The 20,826-nt window shown below is 48.5% G+C and overlaps 1 long non-coding RNA gene across 1 annotated transcript in view; it reads right to left on the bottom strand.

The window, feature by feature from the left end:
• Window positions 1–15,318: 15,318 nt before the first annotated feature.
• Window positions 15,319–20,826, bottom strand: part of LOC116985358 — a 163,583-nt gene continuing 158,075 nt past the window's right edge. The window contains exon 4 of the long non-coding RNA XR_004415253.1: window positions 15,319–15,773. This is a non-coding gene — a long non-coding RNA (uncharacterized LOC116985358). The remainder of the gene's footprint in view (window positions 15,774–20,826) is intronic.

Raw genomic sequence — 20,826 nt, 5'->3', positions numbered from 1 at the left:
TTTGCAGACCCTCGCGACCTCAATCAACTAGTTTATATTTTATTTTTTTAATCTTCAGGCACGGCGGAGGGTGCCAGAGGTTGGGTGGGCGTGCGGTGGGTGCTGCCGAAAACAAGGAGGGACCCGGCATGGGGAGGCGGGGGAGGGCTGGGCCACAGAGAACAAAGGGGCACCATCTATATGTGGCGACTCTTTACACACTTGTGTGTGTAACACAAAGGATCTCACTATAACATGTCACATGTGATCAGAGGGAGGGCAGTGGAGGCTTTCAAAAAGAGAGTTAGATAGGGCTCTTAAAGATAGCGGAGTCAGGGGATATGGGGAGAAGGCAGGAACGGGGTACTGATTGGGGATGACCAGCCATGATCACATTGTATGGCGGTGCTGGCTCGAAGGGCCGAATGGCCTACTCCTGCACCTATTGTCTATTGTGATAATAAAGTGTCATTCATGTATTCCTGGAAACCACATTCTGATTACTTTCCGATGATGTTGATCTTCAGTGGGGAATGGAGTTGGCAGATGTGTCAGCGTCTGTTACATCTCGTGACCCAGATGTGTGCCTATTCAATGTCCTCGTGAGGGCACTGAGACACACTCTTCACACAGCCAAAAAGGCAGAGGCTTATTTATGAGGCAGTCCACTTAGTGACTATTTATTTGCCAAGACTTACGGCCCTCTGACAATGTGGCTTCACTGGAGGGCAGAAATATTCCCTGGATCTCCCCTCCAATCAAGATCATGAGTTCTAGGAGCAGAATTAGGCCATTTGGCCCATCAAGCCTACTCCGCCATTCAATCATGGCTGATCTATCTTTCCCTCTCAACCAGTTTCTCCTGCCTTCTCCCCATAACCCCCGACACCCATACTAATCAAATATAGATACAGGGAGAACAAGCAGACTGTGCATCAAGATGCACATCAGTTGGGCTGTTTAAGGATTTATTCATCTAATGAGTGCCTAAATGCCAATAATTCCCTTCAGATCTGCTAACTGCAGCCAACACAACTTGGCTAAATGTTTCTGCTTGCAAACATTAAGTTTTCGTCCAAATTCATGTGGGGAAAAAATGCTTTATTCAAAAGTTATTTGATTATACAACTTGGATTGCTATCACCTCGTGTTTCGCTTGTGCAGCTTAATAATAATAATAATGGATGGGATTTATATAGCGCCTTTCTAATACTCAAGGCGCTTTACATCGCATTATTCATTCACTCCTCAGTCACACTCGGTGGTGGTAAGCTACTTCTGTAGCCACAGCTGCCCTGGGGCAGACTGACGGAAGCGTGGCTGCCAATCTGCGCCTACGGCCCCTCCGACCACCACCAATCACTCACACACAGCTTACATCCCAGTTGTATGAACGTTGATATCTTTCATTTCAATTAACTACTGCATTCCCTCTCCCTTCTCCCCCACCCCAGTCATCCCTCCAGCTCAACTGTTCTCATCCGTGTGTCCCTCGTTATCACTCCGTCCCCAGCCAACAATGGCCCATTGTGGGCTCCACCCTTCCTGATGTCATCATCATCTGAGGCCAGCCCTGATTTGTTTTGGTCTGTTCTCGCCTCCAGTTCATTCCCCCTCCCTCCCTCCCCTCCCCACATCTACTCTTGAATCTGAAGAAGGGTCCCGGCCCACGTCAGCTACTCTTTCCCTCCGGAGATGCTGCCTGTCCCGCTGAGTCACGCCAGCATATTTTGTGTCTATCTGGAGTGAGCCATTTTGATACTGATTAAGTTACCAGAGTGGAGGCCCAATGCTGATCCCTGGACCGATTCAAAATCCTGCACATTATCTGGGGTTTATAAAAACTGGCATTTGAAAACGATATTTGCCAATGCATATGACGGTCGGAAAACCCAGTTTGATTCAACACCGCTTTTCGGGAAATAAGATCCGTCATCCTTGCGCATCATGACCCATGACTCACCACTGCGGTCTTCTCTTCACATCTTCTCAGCGTGGGAGCAATTATAGATGGAAAATATATGTTGGCATTGCCAGCGACATCCATATCCCTTAACAGAAAACCTTGGATAACATCACAGTGCAGCCCTGACTCTCAGTCTGATGAAGGGTCTCAACCCCAAACCTCACCTATTCCTTTTCACTGGATATGCTGCCTGACCCGCTGAGATATCCCAGCATTTTAGGGTGCATCTTCGGTGTAGACCAGCATATACACTTCCTTCCTACACATTACGGTGCAAGGCTTGGTCTGGTCTCACTTGGTTATAAGGAATAGGAGTAGAATTAGGCCATTTGCCCCATCAAGTCTACTCCACCTTTCAATCATGGCTGATCTATCTCTCCCTCCTTAACCCCATTCTCCTGCCTTTTCCCCATGACCTCCGACACCTGTACTAATCAAGAATCTATCTATCTCTGCCTAAAAAATATCCACTGATTTGGCCTCCACAGCCTTCTGTGACAAATAATTCCACAATTCACCATCCTCCGATGAAAGACATTTCTCCTCATCTTCTTCCTAAAAGAACATCCTTTAATTCTGAAGCTATGACCTCTAGTCCTAGACTCTCCCACTAGTGGAAACATCCTCTCCACATCCACTCTGTCCAAGCCATTATCCAGGTCTCACTTACCAATGTTATAGCAGCACATTTGCAAAGCAGTGACAAGATTGGTCAAAGTCAGCACGGATTTATGAAGGGGAAATCATGCTTGACTAATCTTCTGGAATTTATTGAGGGTGTAACAAGTAGAATGGATAAGGGAGAGCCAATGGACGTGGTGTATCTGGACTTTCAAATAGCCTTGGACAAGGTCCCACACAAGAGATTAGTGTGCAAAATTAGAGCACATGGTATTGGGGGTAGGGTATTGACATGGATAGAGAACTGGTTGGCAGACAGGAAGCAAAGAGTAGGGATTAACGGGTCCGTTTCACCATTACAGGCAGTGACTAGTGGGGTGCCACAAGGCTCAGTGCTGGCACCCGTTAATTACAATATATATTAACGATTTAGATGAGGGAATTAAATGTGACATCTCCAAATTTGCGGATGACACAAAGCTGGGTGGCAGTGTGAGCTGCGATGGGGATGCTCTGAGGCTGCAGGGTGACTTGGATAGGTTGGGTGAGTGGGCAGAGTGCAGTACAATTTGGATAAATGTGAGGTTATGCACTTTGGTGGCAAGAACAGGAAGGCAGATTATTATCTGATTGGTGTCAGATTAGGTAAAGGGGAGGTGCAACAAGACCTGGGCGTGCTTGTACATCAGTCACTGAAAGTAAGCATGCAGGTACAGCAGGCAGTGAAGAAAGCTAATGGCCTTCATTGCGAGAGGATTTGAGTTTTGGAGCAAGGAGGTCCTACTGCAGGTAGACAAAAATGCTGGAGAAACTCAGCGGGTGAGGCAGCATTTATGGAGCAAAGGAAATAGGCAACGTTTCGGGTCGAAACCTTTCTTCAGACTGATGTGAGGGTGGAGAAGGGGGGGGGGGGGAACGAAAGGAAGAGGAGGAGCCAGTGGGCTGAGGGAGAGCTGAGAAGGGGAGGAGAAAGTAGGGGCTACCTGAAATTAGAGAAGTCAATGTTCATACCGCTGGGGTACAAACTGCCCAAGCGAAATATGAGGTGCTGTTCCTCCAATTTATGGTGGTCCTCACTCTGGCCATGGAGGAGGCCCAGGACAGAAAGGTCGGATTCGGAATGGGAGGGGGAGTTGAAGTGCTGAGCCACCGGGAGATCAGGTTGGTTATTGCGAACCGAGCGGAGGTGTTCGACGAAGGGATCGCCAAGCTTACGCTTGGTTTCACCGATGTAGAGCAGCTGACATCTAGAGCAGCGGATGCAATAGATGAGGTTGGAGGAGGTGTAGGTGAACCTCTGCCTCACCTGGAAAGATTGCTTGGGTCCTTGAATGGAGTCGAGGGGGGAGGTAAAGCGACAAGTGTAGCATTTCTTACGGTTGCAAGGAAAAGTGCCCGGAGAGGGGGTAGTTCGGGAGAGAAGGGCCCAATTGACCAGGGAGTTACGGAGGGAGCGGTCTCTGTAGAAAGCAGACAGGGAAGGAGATGGGAAGGTGTGGCAAGTGGTGGGGTCACGTTGGAGGTGGCGAAAATGTCGGAGGATTATTTGTTGTATGTGACGGCTGGTAGGGTGGAAGGTGAGGACAAGGGGGATTCTGCCCTTGTTACCAGTGGGGGGATGGGGAGTGAGAGCAGAGTCACGAGGTATAGAAGAGACCCTGGTGAGAGCCTCATCTATGGTAGAAGAGGGGAACCCCCGTTCCCTGAAGAATGAGGACATCTCCGATGCCCTAGTGTGGAACACCTCATCCTGGGTGCAGGTGCGGCGTAGACTGAGACATTGGGAGTAGGGGATGGAGTCCTTACAGGAATCAGGATGGGAAGAAGTGTAGTCCAGATAGGGCCACGGTACGTCTCGAACAAGGATTGTTCGACGTACCTTACAAAGACAGCTGTACAGGGCCCTGGTGAGACAGCACCTGGGATATTGTGTGCAATTTTGGTCTCCTAATTTGAGGAAGGACATTATTGCTATTGAGGGAATGCAGCGTAGGTTCACCAGGTTAATTCCCGGGATGGCGGGACTGACATATGATGAAAGAATGAGTTGACTGGGCTTGTATTCACTGGAATTCAAGAGATTCAAGATTTAAGATACATTTATTGTCACATGCAACAATTGGTCCAGTGAAATTTGTGGTCTCCATACAGCCATACGAATAAAAAAAACCCACAGAACACGATAGTCTTTAACATAAACATCCCCACACAGCGGAATCAAAGTTTCTCACTGTGAGGGAAGGCACCAAAGTTCAGTCATCTTCCTCTTTGTTGTTCACCCGTGGTCGGGGCCTCCTGAAGCCCACGCAGTCACCGCAACTGCGGCCCGATGTTCAGGCCCTCTCGCCGGGATGATGGAACTCAGACATCGGAACAGAAGAACACCCTCAGTGGCTTGGACTTCCGAATCAGCCACTTCTTACCGGCCACTTCTGGATCGACCGCGGCTCCCGAAGTCCACAGGCCGAGCTGGGCGGAGATTCATGATGGCAGCCCTCGGCAAAGGGATCCCAGTACTCCGCGATGTTAAAGTCAACGCCGCCCGCGGCTGGGAACTCCGCAAACCACAGCTCCACGATGTTCAAGCGGCAGGCACAACACTCCAGAGCTTCAAACGGCGATCCAGGTAAAACATCGCCCGCTCCGCGGTGAATCCATCCAGAATTTAGAAGGATGAGAGGGTCTCTTATAGAAACATATAAAATTCTTAAAGGATTAGACAGGCTAGATGCTGGAAAAATGTTCCCGATGTTGGGGGAATCCAGAAACAGGGGTCACAGTTCAAGAATAAGGGGTGGGCCATTTAGGACTGAGATGAGGAAGTTATTCACCTACAGATTTGTGAATCTGTGGAATTCTCTGCCATGGAAGGGTGGAGGCCAATTCACTGTATGTTTTCAATCGAGAGTTAGATTTAGCTCTTAGGGCTAAAGGAATCAAGGGATATGGGGAGAAAGCAGGAACGGGGTACTGATTTTAGATGATCAGCCATGATCATATTGAATGGCAGTGCTGGCTCGAAGGGCCGAAGGGCCTACTCCTGCACATGTTTCTAATGAGAGATGCACTTGCGACAGAGGTCAATGAAGGTTCGTTCATCTGATTGATTCTTGGGATCGCAGGTCTGTAGCATGTGGGTTGAAGAGGTTTGACGTTTTACCTGTATCAGGCTGAATACTACCCATTACTAGCCTTGAACTAGGAGCGCACAAGCCTCAAATTAAGTTGGACTTTCAGAACAATTAAGAGAAATTCCTGCTCTCCAGGAATGTTGAATCCTTGGAATGTCAAGGGGGCTGCAGAGGCATTTTGGAATCAAGTTCCTGTTTTAATTTGAAGACACAAAAATGCGGGAGTAACTCAGCGGGTCAGGCAGCATCTCTGGAGAACATGGATAGGTGAGGTTTCAGGTCGGGTCCCTTCAGTTTGAAGAGGGATGGACACAAAATGCAGGGGTAACTCAGCGGGTCAGGCAGCATCTCTGGAGATAATGGATAGTTGATAGGCCAGTGTATGTCGTCACTTGCGGGAGGAGCACCAAGGCAAATTCCTTGTATGTGAATACTTGGCTAATAAACTTATTGATTCATTCATTTTGTTCGGGTCTGGACCCTTCAGCTCGAAGAAGGGTCCCGACCCGAAACATCGCCTATCCATTTTCTCACCAGATGCTGCCTGACCTGCTGAGTAACTCCAACATTTTGTATCTACCTTTGGTACAAGCCAGCGTCTGCAGTTACTTTTTATTACATCTTGTTTGCGAGCAATCAATTTGATGTTCTTGGCAGATGTGGTCCTGATCTCCAAATAACTGTGTCTTCACAGGAGGATGACGTTATCTTCAAATTAAACGGTACCAATTGACGAATGGATGTTGTTCTTGGCAGCAGAATATGCATCGCTCAGTGTACAACTTGCCTTCCCATGCAACTGAGGGCAGTTCCAACGATGCACCATCACCTCAGGCACTGCATTGAAACACCAGCATCTAGGATGTCGCCAGGACTCGAGGGTCTGAGCTACAGGGAGACGTTGAGTAGGCAGGGACTCTATTCCTTGGAGCACAGGCGGATGAGGGATGATCTTATTGAGTCCAAAATCATGAGAGGAATAGATTGGGCAAATGCACAGGGTCCCTTGCCCAGAATAGGTGAGTTGAGCACCAGAGAATATAGGTTTAAGGTGAAGGGGGGGGGAGATTGAATAGGAATTTGAGGGGTAACTTTTTCACACAAAGGGTGGTGGGTGTCTGGAACGAGCTGCCAGAGGAGGTAGTTGAGGCAGGGACTATACCAACGTTTAAGAAGCAGTTAGACAGGTACATGGCTAGGACAGGTTTGGAGGGATGTGGACCAAGTTCAGGTAGCTGGGGCATGTTGGCAGTGTGGGCAAGGGCCTGTTTCCACGCTGTATCACTCTACGACTCTGTGTGTCCCACGTCTGTGGGTGGGTCTGAACCGACAATTTTCTGAGAGGCACATGCGCTGCCAATGAGCCAACCACCTCGCACAAAGTCCTGGCGGTCAGTCGAGGATGATGCTGCCGAGAACGATGAGGGTCCCGGTGTGGAGGGGGACCGTCGAGAACAGAGGAGGACCCGAGTGGGGGAGGGGAAGAATGAAGGAAGATGGACCCTCAGGACTACATTGAATACTTTTGTAACTTAGTCGCATTCCTATACCTGCATACTTGTGCATTGAATGCGAAACAAAAATGTAATTTACCAATTCCATGTGACAATAATGTATCAATCACTCATGTTTAATAGCGTTAAACAATCATACACATATCGGTTCAGGTTTGGCTGGAGTTATGTGGGCACATGTAATTATCAGTCCCGCTTCCATCAATGAAAGAGATAACTGGAACAGCACGTCGGTGTTCTGGGAGGCGTTATTCTTCCACGTGTGTGAGAGACAAGATACATTTATTTGTCACATGTACCAATTGGTACAGTGAAATGTGTGGTCATCGTACAGCCATACGAATAAAAAAACACCACAACACACGATAGACTCCAACATGAAACGTCCCCACACAGCAGAATCAAAGTTTCCCACTGTCAGGGAAGGCACCAAAGTTCAGTCATCTTCCTCTGATGTTCTTTGATGTTCACCCATGGTCGGGGCCTCCCGAGCCCTCCGCAGTCGCCCGATGTGCAGGCCTGATGTATGTCACTGCGTTCAGACTGACGAGACGCTGTGTTTCCCCAATCATTATAACCGATTTCAAATGGTGCTAGATAAATACAGAGACTCTGAACACCAAGAGAAATCGGTCATCTTCCAAGGGGGAGAGAGAGAGAGAGGGGGGAGGGCGGGTGGCAGGTTGGGGGGGTGCAGCATATCCAGACCGGAATCCGAGATGTCAGGCGGCAACAATACAAGTCAAAGCCCGTGAACACGAGCAACATTTAACGTCACTGAATATAATAATAATAATAATAATAATGGATGGGATTTATATAGCGCCTTTCTAATACTCAAGGCGCTTTACATCGCATTATTCATTCACTCCTCAGTCACACTCGGTGGTGGTGAGCTACTTCTGTAGCCACAGCTGCCCTGGGGCAGACTGACGGAAGCGTGGCTGCCATTCTGCGCCTACGGCCCCTCCGATCACCACCAATCACTCACACACATTCACACACAGGCAAAGGTGGGTGAAGTGTCTTGCCCAAGGACACAACGACAGTATGCACTCCAAGCGGGATTCGAACCGGCTACCTTCCGGTCGCCAGCCGAACACTTAGCCCATTGTGCCATCTGTCGTCCCAAATGACCAACAGCTCACCTGGAAAGCAGATACAACTCAATAATTCCCAGTGCAAGCAAAAAATCTGGCAGCTGGTCAAATGATTAAATATTACACGTATATTAATTAAACCCCGAATTTTAGTACATTCTGTGGCCAAAGAATCAACACCATACCCTAGGATATATAACTGACACTGGTGAAAGTTGGTGTACACAAGTGCTCCTACATCACCCCGAGACAGGCACAAAGTGCTGGAGTTACTCAGTGGTTAAGAAAGGACTGCAGATGATGGAAAAATCAAAGGTAGACAAAAATGCCGGCGAAACTCAGCGGGTAGAGGCAGCATCTATGGAGCGAAGGAAATAGGTGACGTTTCGGGTCGAGACCCTTCTTCAGACTGATGTGGGGGGGGGGGGGGGGGTGAAGAAAGGAAGAGGCGGAGACAGTGGGCTGTGGGAGAGATGGGAAGGGGAGGGGAAGGAGGGAGAAAGCAGGGACTACCTGAAATTGGAGAAGTCAATGTTCATACCGCTGGGGTGTAAACTACCCAAGCGAAATATGAGGTGTTGCTCCTCCAGTTTGCTCAGTGAATCAGGCAGCATCTATGGAGAACAGGTTTACGAAAATTATCCCAGGAATGATTTGGTTAACATATGATGAGCGTCTGACGGCACTTGGCCTGACCTCACTGGAGTTTAGAAGGATGAGTGGTGCCCTCATTGAAACTTGCCGAATAGTGAAATGCCTGGTTAGATAGTGTGAATGTGGAGAGGATATTTCCACCAGTGAGTCTAGGACCAGAGGCCACAGCCTCAGAATAAAAGGACATACCTTTGGAAAGGAGATGAGGAGGAATTTATTTAGTCTGAGGGAGGTCAGTGGAATTCATTGCCATGGACGGCTTTGTAGGCCATGTCAATGGATATTCTTATGGCGGAGATTGACAGATTCTTGATTAGTACGGGTGTCAGAGGTTATGGGGAGATGGCAAGAGAAGGGGGTTGAGAGGGAAAGATAGATCAGTCATGATTGAATGGGGGAGTAGACCTGATGGGCCGAATGGCCTAATTCTTCTCTTATAACTTATGAATAGGTAATATTTCAGGAGGGGGGACCCTTCTTCAGATCCGAAACGTCGCCTATCCATGTTCTCCAGAGATGCTGCCTGACCTGCTGAGTTACTCCGGCACTTTGCGCCTTTCTTTGGTAAAGCGACATCTGCAGTTCTTCTTTACGACATCCTACGTATCCCCACCTGCTCAACATGGACACTTTTGACCTTTGCGTGTGTCGAGCGGCTCTTAGCAATGCACAGTTAACCAGCACGGCTGAAGAGGCACTGCTCCCTCTGTGCATGCAGGACATAGAGTCAAAATGTGATACAGTGTGGAAACAGGCCCTTTGGCCCAACTTGCCCACACCGGCCAACATGTCCCAGCTACACTAGTCCCACCTGCCTGCGCTTTGTCCATATCCCTCAAAACCTGTCCAATCCATGTACCTGGCTGTTTCTTAAATGTTGGGATAGTTCCTGCCTCAACTACCTCCTCTGGCAGCTTGTTCCATACACCCACCACCCTTTGTGTGAAAAAGTTACCCCTCAGATTCCTATTAAATCTTTTCCCCTTCACCTTCAACCTCTGTCCTCTGGTCCTCGATTCCACCTACCCTGGGCAAGAGACTCTGTGCGTCTACCCGATCTATTCCTCTCGTGATTTTATACATCTTTGTGCTACTGGCTTTGATGCTTTTTATCGGTATGACTGTATGGCAAGTCAAATTCCTCCTATGTTGCAAAATATAGTTGGCTAATAAAGTCTGATTATGATTGCTGCAGACTGGTGAAATACAACTCCCTGACAGCATGTGTCAAGAGATCTCTCCCTGAAAATCCAGGAATGTGTGTGGGAATTTGACTAAAGCACTCCGGGGCTGAAGCAGGAATCGAGATGAAAGGCTTGTAAGTGGGTGTTTTACGAGCAAATAAAGAGAAAGCAGAACCACCCCGCCCCCCCCCCCCCCCACCCCACAAAGGGCTGCTCGATACACGCACCGTAAAAGTAGGTCAAGTTCTTTACTGCACAAAACATGCCTTTTTCTTGCCACAGTGCAGTTGAAAATGAATAAAACCCAGAAGCAAAACAGAAGCAAGCTGTTCCTGATGTTCGAGGGAGATTAGCTGTTGAAATGCACAGAAAATGGAAATGCATGCGAAGATTAACTCCAGAGGCTGAATTAACGGGGAAAAAATTGCAGTCTCATCTTTTGGACAGCTCGTCGCCAATCTGCGTTGGCAGCACTGCAAATGCCTCAAATCCACAGCCAAACACACAACCAATTCAATCTGTCAACACACTGCAGTACTGCTCTAGTTTTGACTCTGCACCCACTGAACAGCCATCCCTACCACACGCACAGTGTTGTACCCTGGGGACATGTGCCTATAATTTGCCCACACAACCAACATGTCCCATCTACACTCGTCCCACCTGCCTGCGTTTGGCCTATCTCCCTCCAAACCTGCCCCAATTGTTTCGTAAACGTTGCAATAGTTAGTCCCTGCCTCAACTACCTCTTCTGGCAGCTTGTTCCATACACCCACCGCCCTTTGTGTGAAAAGGTTACCCCTCAGATTCCGATTAAACCTGTTCCTCTCCACCATAAACCTATGCCCCCTGGTTCTCGATTCCCTTACCGTGGGCTAGAGACTGCTTCTACCAGATCTATTCTTCTCGTGATTTTATACACCTCCGTAAGATCACTCTTCATCCTCCTGCGCTGCAAGGAATAGAGTCTCAGCCTGGTCAACCTATCTCTAGAGCGCAGACCTTCGAGAGCAAGCAAGACCTATCTGTGCTGAACGATGACGACTCCTAATAACATGTCGTTTACCATGGGTAGTTGTCTTTGAGATCAACGAGGAGTTACTGCACCACAAAATCAACGCGGGGTTCCTAAATGTGTAAGAAAGAACAGCAGATGCTGGAAAAATCGAAGGTAGACAAAATTGCTGGGGAAACTCAGCGGGTGAGGCACCTATTCCTTCGCTCCATAGATGCTGCCTCACCTGCTGAGTTTCTCCAGCGTTTTTGTCTCCCGGGTTCCCAAAGTTCACCTCAACGTCGTCCCCCCCCCCCCCTATTTTGACATTTCGGCAGAGGTGACCTTGGAGAGAAAAAGCAGCCAAACCAAACAAAGAATAAATACAGGGTTAATAAACCTCCATTGGCCAGCAAACCTTCATTCCGTGCTGATATTGTTGATATTGGTCTTCGAAGGTGATGAAAATCTTTCGCCAAGAACACTGATTTCAAATGGTGCTAGACACTGGTTAGTCAAATCTAAACCACCATATGGAACCAGCCTCCTGGAGAAATGTTTGGTGTCTTTGTTGAGCACCTTCAGAGATAAAAGAGAAACATTTCTTGGCACAACATTCACGATCACCCCCATGAAAAGCAAATGGGGAACTTCAGGATCCAACATCAATAAGCAGCTAAGAAAATGGCACACAGGAGAAATCCGGCACGGTGGCACAGAGGTAGAGTCGCTGCCTTACAGTGAATGCAGCGCCGGAGGTCCGGGTTCGATCCCGACTACGGGTGCTGTCTGTACGGAGTTGGTGCGTTCTCCCCGTGACCTGCGTGGGTTTTCTCCGAGATCTGCGGTTTCCTCCCACACTCCAAAGACGTACCGATTTGTGGGTTAATTGGTTTGGTAAATGTAAAAATTGTCCCTGGTGTGTGTAGGATAGTGTTAGTGTGCGGGGATCGCTGGTCGGCGCGGACCCGGTGGGCTGAAGGGCCTGTTTCCGCGCTGTATCTCTAAACTAAAACTAAGCTAAATTGAAACTGGCTACAGTAAGAAGTATAAATATGTAACAGTCTGAAGAAGGGTCTCGACCCGAAATGTCAGTCTGAAGAAGGGTCTCGACCCGAAAAATCAGTCTGAAGAAGGGTCTTGACCTGAAACGTCACCCATGCCTTCTCTCCAGAGATGGTGCCTGTCCTGCTGAGTTGTTACTCCAGCATTTTGTATCTACATTCGATTTAACATAAATACACATATATATCTAACACATACGATAGCTGGAGAGCCGGACTAATTATTCACGCCAGCTCCCATGTATCTACTAGTGAAACACAGTGAATTTATTTCGCTGGGTGAAGATGCACGAACGAGACTGGTCCTGCACTGCATTCAAATCCACCGGATATAATTCATAAGCAAAGGTTTCTTACATAGAGTCATACAGCATGGAAACAAGCCCTTCGGCCCAACTTGCCCATGCCGGCCAGGATGCCCCATCTACACTGGTCCCACCTACTCACGTTTGGCCCATCTCCCTCTGAATCTTTCCAATCCATGTACCTGTCCAAATGTCTTTTAAATGTTATTGTACCTCTCTCAACTACCTCCTCTGGCAGCTCGTTCCATATATCCACTTCCTTCTGAATGAAAAAGTTGCCTCTCAGGTTCCTATCGAACCTTTCCCCCCTCACCTTGAACCTATGTCCTCTGGTTCTTGATTCCCCTACTCTGGGTAAAATACTCTGCATCTGTCCTATCCTTTCCTCTCATGATTGTATATACCTCTATAAAATCACCCTCACCCTCCTACCCAACTTCTCCCTGTAGCTCTGGCCCTCAAGTGCTGGCAACATCCTCACTGTACACGTCTAATCTTGAAGCAAGGTCTTGAAGCAAAATGACACTTGTTCATTTCCCTCCATCAATGACGCCTGTCCAGTTGAGCTACTCCAGCAGTATTTTGCTCAAGATTCAAGCATGTGCAGATAAAGTCTGCGCACTTTACCATCGAGAGCTCGCAGTCTCGGGAGAGGCCGAGTCGGGAAGCTCCAACGACGCAGAGGCTCGACCAGGTCCGACCCGGGGTCCGATCGCCGGCGCGGGGGAGCTGACATCCCCCCCCCCCATGCAGGACCTGATTTCCCCGATGCGGAGGGCTCAAACACCACCAGCTACGGGAGTCAAGATCGTCCCGTCCAAGGAGGGCTCGAGGATCCCGACCACGGGGGAGCAAAGAAGAGATTTGAACTTTTTTCCGCCTCCCATCACAGTGAGGAATGTGGAGGAGTCACTGTGGTGGATGTTTATGTTCAAATGTATTTTGTGTGTTCTGCTGCATTTTATTAGTATGACTGACCTTTGCACCTCTTGCCTGATGGGAGAAGAGGCAGTGAGACTGGACCGTGATTATACTGGTGGCCTTGCCGAGGCAGTGTGAAGTGTACATGGTCAATGGAGGGGGGAGGGGGGGTTGGTTTGCATGATGCTCCGGGCTAAGTAGAACAGCCTTCCTCATGGAATAAAGCCTTCCTCACCATCTTCAGAGTCGGCAGAGTGGCGCAGCAGGTGGAGCTGCTGCCCGCAACCCTAGTGACCAGGGTTCAATCCTGACCTCCGCCGCTGACCGTGGAGTGTTCGCACATCCGACCCGTGAGAGCACAAATTTCATCCCACAAAAAGACGCCTGCATGTGGAGTTGCTGCCTTGCAGTGTCAGAGACCCAGGTCCGATCGTGCCCACGGGCGCTGCATGCAGGGGGTTTGCACGTTCTCCCGGTGACCACGTGGGTTTTCTCCGGGTGCTCCGGTTTCCTCCCACATTCCAAAGACGGACGGGTGTGTGGGTTAATTGGCTTTGTTAAAAAACTCAAATTGTCCCGTGTGTAGAATAGTGATAGTGTGTTGAATAGTGATCGCTGGTCGGCGCGGACCTGGTGGCCCGAAGGCCTGTTTCTCTGCTGCAGGCCCACAGGAAAACTCAAATAAAGGCCTGGGGTGGTTAACTCCTAATTTCCTGTAATTTGTAGATAAATGGCGGAAACTTGGCAGCAATTGAGAGAAATTGGCGTTGTGTGGGGGGTGGGGGTTTGGGTGGAGAATAAAATGTGTTCGGACTGAATGCGTGCAAAAATGGACACTTGATGGTCGGTGTGGACTTTGGTCAAAGGGCCGCGTTTCTACGTTGTCTCTCCCCACACGGCCATGAGAGGGCAGCACTGCCCCGATTAGCACTGGATGTTTGCGGGTTGTCAAGATTCCAAAGTTAACCGCAGAAGAAAATTTTAAAAAAATGTTAGGACTTTGAACTTGTGTGGGAGTATTGACACAAACTTGCGTTTAGGCGCTCCCTATATTCGCAGTTTTAGTGCCGTCATTAAACCATTCATCAAAAGACGTTGATACCTGTTGGGGCGATCGAGGCGCCAACTGTCGACAGTATGTTCTTGCTGAAATGAAGCGGTTTTGGCCACCGGTATCTTTCTCCACAAACAGGCGAAAGGAGGAAAATAACAAATGATGTCCCACATTCCCGCACAGCCCTTCATCCTGCAAAGAATGAGAGTTATTACAGCTTTATTTGTCCCTCCCTCCACCCCCCACCTCTCCCCTCTCACAAGTTATAGGAGTAGAATTAGGCCATTCAGCCCATCGAGTCCACTCCGCCATTCAATCACGGCCTCCTCGTCCCATTTTCCTGCCTTCTCCCCATGACCCTTGACACCCGGTCTAATCAAGAAGTTGTCTATCTCTCACTTAAAAATACCCAATGACTTGGCCTCCACAACCCTCTGTGGCAATGAGGTCCACAGATTAACTACACTCTGACTAAAGAAGTTCCACCTCACCTCCTTTCTAAAAGAGCGCCCTTTCATTCTGAGGCTATGACCTCTGGTCCTAGACTCTCCCACCAGTGGAAACATCCTCTCCATGTCCACTCTATCTATGCCTTTCATTATATTCTGTAAGTTTCAATGTGGTTCCCCCCCCCACCCCCCTCAACCTTCTAAACTCCAGCGAGTAGAGACCCAGTGCTGTCAAACGCTTGTTTGCTCTCCCCCACCCCCCTCCCATCCCCTCTCCCCCTCTTCCACTCCCCCCTCCGATGCCCAACACTCACCACTTCATTAAATGGTGAGCCCTACTCAAGGACAAGGATTTTATTTTTGGCTAATGTCGAGGAAAGAAAATAAGAGCAAATGTTTCAGTTGAAGGAAAAGAATAGGACGTGAAAATTGTGGGCAAGAGGCCATTTGACCCATTGTCATAAATGATAGGAGTAGAATTAGGCCATTCGGCCCATCAGGTTACTCCACTATTCAATCAGGCTCCATTTCATGTCCTCTTACTGACAACCCTCACTCGTACGTTATAGATCAGAATTAGGCCATTCGGCCCATCTAGTCTACTCCGCCATTCAATCATGGCTGATCAATCTCTCCCTCCAAACCCCATTCTCCTGCCTTCTCCCCGTGGCCTCCGTACTAATCACATCTTTAAAGAATATTCAAAAGGAAGTAAGATATGAGAGTCCATTTGGCTTGTACTCGACATAAAGGTAAAATTCACCTCAGGAGGTAAAGATCCTGATGCATGACCTTTGCACGGAGAAGATTCCTTCGAAACAACTTCCTCACAGAAACCTAAGAAACAAAACAAAATCAAAAAGTCAAGCCGGGTTTTCCCCAAGAGTTGATTTGCAAATTCATCGTTATAAAAGCACCCAAAGATCTCCTGAGGTTTTCCATGTATGTAAATGTAAAGATATTACAGGGGAAACAGTGGATAAGACAGTGAGGTAACAGGACGGCACAGTGGCGCAGTGGGTAGACTCTGCCTCACAACGCCAGAGACCAGAGTTCCATGCTGACCTCAGGTGCTGTCTGTGTGGAGTTTGCACGTTTTCCCCGTGACCGTGCGGGTTTCCTCCCCCGGGCGATCCGGTTTCCTTCCACATACCAAAGCTGGGCAGATTTGTACATTAATTGGCCTCTGTAAATTGCCCCTAGTGTGCGGGGAGTTGATGAGAAAGTGGGATGACATAGAATTAGCGTAGAGGTGACTCGGTGGGCCATAAATGTAGAAATAGTATTAACGGGTTGATCGACGGCAGGCATGGACTGGACAGGCCAAAGTGCCTGTTTCCAGGCTGTACTGCTAAACGTCGAACTAGTGTCAATGGGAGATCGATGGTCGGCGTGGACTCTGTGGGCCGATGATCCCGTTTCCATGCTGCAGCTCTGAACTAAATGTAGATTAGAGATACAACCAGGAAACATGCCCTTCGGCCCACCGACCAGCGATCCCTACAGACTAACACTATCCTACACACACTGGGGACAATTTTACATTTACTCCAAGCCAATTAACCTACAAACTCAGGTGCTCTGGATGCTTTCAAGAGAGAGAGTTAGATAGAGCTTTTAAAGATAGCGGAGTCAGGGGATATAGGGAGAAGGCAGGAACGGGGTACTGAATGTGGATGGGCAGCCATGATCACACTGAATGGCGGTGCTGGCTCGAAGGGCCGAATGGCCTACTCCTGCACCTATTGTCTATCTATTATCTATAAACCTGTATGTCTTTGGAGTCTGGGAGGAAACCGAAGATCTCGGAGAAAACCAGCGTGGTCACGGCGAGGGCGTACAAACTCCGTACGGACAGCCCCCGTAGGCGGGATCGAACCCGGGTTTCTGGCGCTGTAAGTGCTGTAATGGGCCTGCCTCACTTAGGCAATATTTGGGGCGACTACAGGCGACTGCCGCAAAATTTTCAACACGTTGAAAAAAATGTTGGCGACAGTGGCGACAATTTTCTCTGTCGTAGGTGAATTCCATTCAAACTAGTCCCTGGCAAATGCCTGAAGAGTCACCTAAGTGGGACAGGCCCTTAAGGCAGCAACTCTCCCGCTGTGCCACCGTGCCTCCCAGATGCTAAATAAACAGCTTGCACCAATATTAGGGGATTGTTCTTTCCATGCTGATGCTAACTGTTTGAAGTATGTTTGCTCCTTTAGTGTTGGTGGATGTGCGTGGGCTGCCTGTAGATATGGTGTGGGCATCTTTCACTCCTCACTGAAGGCTGCATTGATTCCAGTGGCCTTGTGAGACGGCTAGTCAGAGCACTGCCTGTAGACGTACAAAGCCTCCCCCCTGCGAGCCTACAGTTCCCGTCAGTGTCCGAGGCACCTTCAAAGGGAGTCACGACGAGCCAACAATCCATTGGAAACACATTTTTCTAAACACCTCCTCTCCACCCCCCCCCCCAGGCAAACACAGCTAACAAGACATCCAGACTCATTCTCGCTCCGTCCACTGTGAACCAGCAAATGCCAAAAAGGAATCGACAACATCTTAACACGCAACTGCACCAAGAACATTATTTAACCTCGAGTTACAGCGGTTCCACAACGTCTGTGTGTGTGCTCAATACAAATATGTTAGGCTTTCTTTCCTCCGCACCAGCTCTGGAATGTCATCAGATAATATACAGGATAAGGCCTTTGTGATGGCGTGGATGCACAGGCGTAGAACTCAACGCAATGGCTCCACATCCACTTCACATTGTCTCGGCACAGCAGCCAACCTAATCAATAACCCCACCCCGGTCATTCCCCCTTCTCCCCACCCCTGTCCAGCAGACGATACAGAAGCATGAAAGCACACACCACCAGACACAGGAAGAGCTACTTCCCCTCTGTTAGAAACAGAAACATCGAATATAGGTGCAGGAGTAGGCCATCCGGCCCTTCGAGCCTGCACCGCCATTCAATATGATCATGGCTGATCATCCAACTCAGTATCCTGTACCTGCCTTCTCTCCATACACCCTGATCCCTTTAGCCACAAGGGCCACATCTAACTCCCTCTTAAATATAGCCAATGAACTGTGGCCTCAACTACCTTCTGTGTCAGAGAATTCCACAGATTCACCACTCCCTGTGTGAAAAATGTTTTTCTCATCTCTGTCCTAAAAGATTTCCCCCTTATCCTTAAACTGTTATCAGGCTTCTGAACGGTCCTTCCACAAGCTAGGATACAGCCAGATTCACAGTGTGGGCAGTCACGGTGGTGCAGCGGTAGAGTCGCTGCCTTGCAGCGAATGCAGCGCCAGAGACCCGGGTTCAATCCCGACTACGGGTGCTGTCTGTACGGAGTTTGCACGTTCTCCCCGCGACCTGCGTGGGTTTTCTCCAAGATCTTCGGTTTCCTCCCACACTCCAAAGACGTGCAGGTTTGTACGTTGATTGGCCTGGTGTTTGTGTAAATTGTCCCTAGTGTGTGTGGGACAGTGTTAGTGAGCAGGGATCGCTGGTCGGCGCGGACTCGTTGGGCCGAAGGGCTCGTTTCCGCGCTGTATCTCCAGACCAAAGCAGCTGAACTGCCAGCACGATGAAGCAATCAGGACATTCCTATCCTCGGGGCCATGTTTTCCCATGGTTTTCGTGCCCTGATTCATGGGCCAGAAAGGGCGTCGAGTCACGATACGTAGAATAATTCACCACACTGGAACAACGGATGAAGGGAGCCGAGAGATTTTCCTTTTGTCCTCGTTTCCATTTGCATTGCAAACACAATCCTCTTTTGTTTTCAACGAGTTCATCTGATAGTGATTGTGGAGTTAGGCATACCGCCCAAAGGAGTTGGGACTTGTTGCTGTAGATCATTGTTCCTCTTCCCACTGCCTCACAATCGCTTTGTAATTTATCCAAGCCGCTAGTTGTTTGTTTTCACAGCCGAGTGCTCAACTCAAAGCCAGGCTTCTTAGAGGGCGGGTCCGAGCATCGCCACCGTCGGAAATGTTGGTTCCCAAAATGAATTTTTAATTTATTGCTCCGGGCGTGGCTCCAACTCTATTCAAAGAAAACGCCAGCTCACCAAGAACAATCCCACCCAAGATATTAAATTGCCGAAGATATCGACACAAAAAGCTGGAGTCACTCAGAAGGGACAGGCAGCATCATTGGAGAGAAGGAAGAGGCGACGTTTCGGGTCGGGACCCTTCTTCAGACCCAAAACGTCACCCATGCCTTCAGAGTTACCCGCTTGAGTTACTCCAGCTTCTTGTGTCTATCTTTGATTTCACCCAATATCTGCACTTCCTTGCTGCACGTATTAAATTGTCTCTTTCTCTTCACAGGCGGATCGAGATGTGGTGTTGCAAACAATGTTTGTTCTGCTCAACTGTGTCAGTGGCTTGGATTTGGAAGCACGGTGGCGCAGCAGTAGAGTTGCTGCCCTACACCGCTAGAGACCCGTGTTTAATCCTGACGGCAGGTGTCATCTGTACGCAGTTTCTACCGTCTCCCTATGATAGCATGGTTTTCTCTCCAGTGCTTCGGCTTTGTCCTTAGTGTGTAGGGAGTTGATGAGGAAGTGGGATAACATAGAACTACTGTGAACGGGTGATCGACTGCCAGCATGGACTCAGTGGGCTGAAGGGCCCGTTTCCATGCTTTATCACTAAACTAAATGGAACTATGTGAAGTTAAGGATGAAGTACATTAGGATTATTTCACAGTATTGCGTATAACGATGACTGCATTTTTTTAAACAAACTTATTTCACATTTTCTGAAACTCTAGAAGATATTAGAAATATCTAGGCGACTGATGCCTAGTTGTAGCACACGTTGTAAAAATGGTGCTGAGAGAATGGAGCAGCTGGGCTTGTACACTCTGGAGTTTAGAAGGAAGAGAGGCGATCTCATTGAAACATATAAGATTGTTAAGGGTTTGGACACGCTAGAGGCAGGAAACTTGTTCCCGATGTTGGGGGAGTCCAGAACCAGGGGCCACAGTTTAAGAATAAGGGGTAAGCCATTTAGAACGGAGGCGAGGAAACGCTTTTTCTCACAGAGAGTGGTGAGTCTGTGGAATTCTCTGCCTCAGAGGGTGGTGGAGGCGGGTTCTCTGGATGCTTTCAAGAGAGAGCCAGATAGGGCTCTTAAAAATAGCGGAGTCAGGGGATATGGGGAGAAGGCAGGAACGGGGTACTGATTGGGGATGATCAGCCATGATCACCTTGAATGGCGGTGCTGGCTCGAAGGGCCGAATGGCCTACTCCGGCACCTATTGTCTATTGATCTGATACTAACCCAGCAAGACACTTGTTTGGAATTTCTTCTGCACCACTCGGAGACTGTATGAATTACCCACACTCAAGATGAACAGCTGGAAGAAAATCTCCTGAACTCCTAGGATTAGGAATTGTATTGTTGATCTGGCCGTCGATGACAAATACTCAGCTTGTGAGTTAAACCCTTTCATTAAACTCATACATGTTACACCACTGACAAAACCGCTCTGAAGAAAGAGCTTCAGTATGGAACTCAGCGGGTCAGGCAGCATCTCTGGAGAAACAGAGTGGGTGACGTTGCAGGTCGGGACCAAGTTCAAGTTCAAGTTCAAGTGAGTTTATTGTCATGTGTCCCTGTATAGGACAATGAAATTCTTGCTTTGCTTAAGCACACAGAAAATAGTAGGCATTTACTACAAAACAGATAAATGTGTCCATATACCATGATATAAATATATACACACATGAATAAATAAACTGATAGTGCAAATAACAGAAAGTGGTTGGTAATAATCAGAGTTTTGTCCGAGCCAGGTTTAATAGCCTGATGGCTGAGGGGAAGTAACTATTCCTGAACCTGGTTGTTGCAGTCTTCAGGCTCCTGTACCTTCTACCTGAA

Source organism: Amblyraja radiata, chromosome 21 (genome assembly GCF_010909765.2).
Source record: "Amblyraja radiata isolate CabotCenter1 chromosome 21, sAmbRad1.1.pri, whole genome shotgun sequence".
Lineage (NCBI taxonomy): Eukaryota > Metazoa > Chordata > Chondrichthyes > Rajiformes > Rajidae > Amblyraja > Amblyraja radiata.
The sequence above is the reverse complement of the archived record's forward strand: the minus strand, read 5'-3'. Positions and strand labels throughout refer to the sequence as shown.